Source organism: Mandrillus leucophaeus, unplaced genomic scaffold (assembly GCF_000951045.1).
Source record: "Mandrillus leucophaeus isolate KB7577 unplaced genomic scaffold, Mleu.le_1.0 Scaffold66, whole genome shotgun sequence".
NCBI lineage: Eukaryota > Metazoa > Chordata > Mammalia > Primates > Cercopithecidae > Mandrillus > Mandrillus leucophaeus.
Genome location: NW_012107141.1, coordinates 5,990,519 through 5,992,007, shown reverse-complemented (window position 1 = coordinate 5,992,007; position 1,489 = coordinate 5,990,519). Strand labels below are relative to the sequence as shown.

Here is a 1,489-nt window from a genome sequence, read left to right as displayed (position 1 = left end):
AAAAAAGTTAACAGGGTCTGGTGGCACACTCCTGTAATCCCAGCCATTCAGGAGGCTAAGGCATGAGAATTACTTGAACACAGGAGGCAGAGTTTGCAGTGAGGCGAGATTGCACCACTGCACTCCAGCTTGGGTGACACAGCGAGACTCTGTCTCCAAATAAAAGAAAGAACTTATTAACCTAGATACATTGCTTATGGTAGAATTTCAAGCAAGAGTAAGATAAAGGCCAGATGTAGTGGCTCATGCCTGTAATCCCAGCACTTTGGGAGGCCGAAGTGGGCTGGTTGCGTGAGTCTAGGAGTTTGAGACTAGCCTGGGCAAACCCTCATCTCTACAAAAAATACAAAAATTAGCCAGGCATGGTGCAGCAAGCCTATAGTCCTCACTACTTGAGAGGCTGAGATGGGAGAATTACCTGAGCTCGGGAGGTTGAAGCTGTAGTGAGCTGTGATTGCCCCACTGCACTTCTGTCTACATGACAGAGTGAGACCCTATCTCGAAAAAAAAGAAAAAAAAATGGGGAAGATAATTTGTTTAAGACCACCAAGTTGAAAAGGGAACCTTTCCTGAAAGTTACTTAGGTTGTTTAGCCTTTACTAAGTTCTTTTTGATCTATGTAGATTCTTCTATTTTTTTTCGGGTTTTTTGTTTTTTAAATTATAACTTTTGTCCATTTTTCTGAACACAGAAGTAATAAGATATTCATTGTAGAACCTTTACAAAATATATGTAAGCAAAAATTTTAAAAATTTGTTATTTTCTACCCAGTGATTACTACTTAAATTTTGCTATATACCTTTTTTCCCATGCAAATTCTTTTTAGTTTGTTTGTAAAATTTGAAGAAACTGCATAGTATTTTTTGTAATCTGGTTGTTCTGTTCTTCCACTTTATAAATCTCACCAACATTTTTCTCTTTGTTGCCAGTTTTTCCCTTATGTCCATAATTTTCTGCACATCTTTTTTTTTTTTTTTTTTTTTTTTGAGAGTCTTGCTCTGCAGCCCAGAATGGAGTGCAGTAGTGCAATCTTGGCTCACTGCAGCCTGCAGCCTCCACCTCCTGGGTTCAAGCAATTCTCATATCTCAGCCTCCCAGTTAGCTGGGATTACAGATGCTTGCCACTACACTGGCTAATTATATTTTTAATAGAGATGGGGTTTCGCCATATTGGCCAGACTGGTCTCGAACTCCTGGCCTCAAGTGATCTGCCTGCCTCAGCCTCCCAAAGTGCTGGGATTACAAGTTTGAACCACCATGCCTGGCCACTTTTTATACATCTTTAATTATATCTCTAGGATAAGTTCTAAGAACTAGACTTTGGTCTACAGGTTATGCACATTTTAAGTCTTTTGGTAGTACTGCCAAATTTGCTTATAATGGTCATACCTATTTTTTTAGCCAACACCAGCAGTATATGAGAGAATTTAGATTTCCCTGTGTCTCTTCAATTCTTTGTTGTTGTTTTTTTGTTTTTTTTGTTTTTTTT

The 1,489-nt window shown here is 38.7% G+C and overlaps 1 protein-coding gene across 1 annotated transcript in view; it reads left to right on the top strand.

The window, feature by feature from the left end:
• The window catches only part of NUP160 (nucleoporin 160kDa), a 57,964-nt gene that overhangs the window by 24,420 nt on the left and 32,055 nt on the right, over window positions 1-1,489 (top strand). The window lies entirely within an intron of this gene.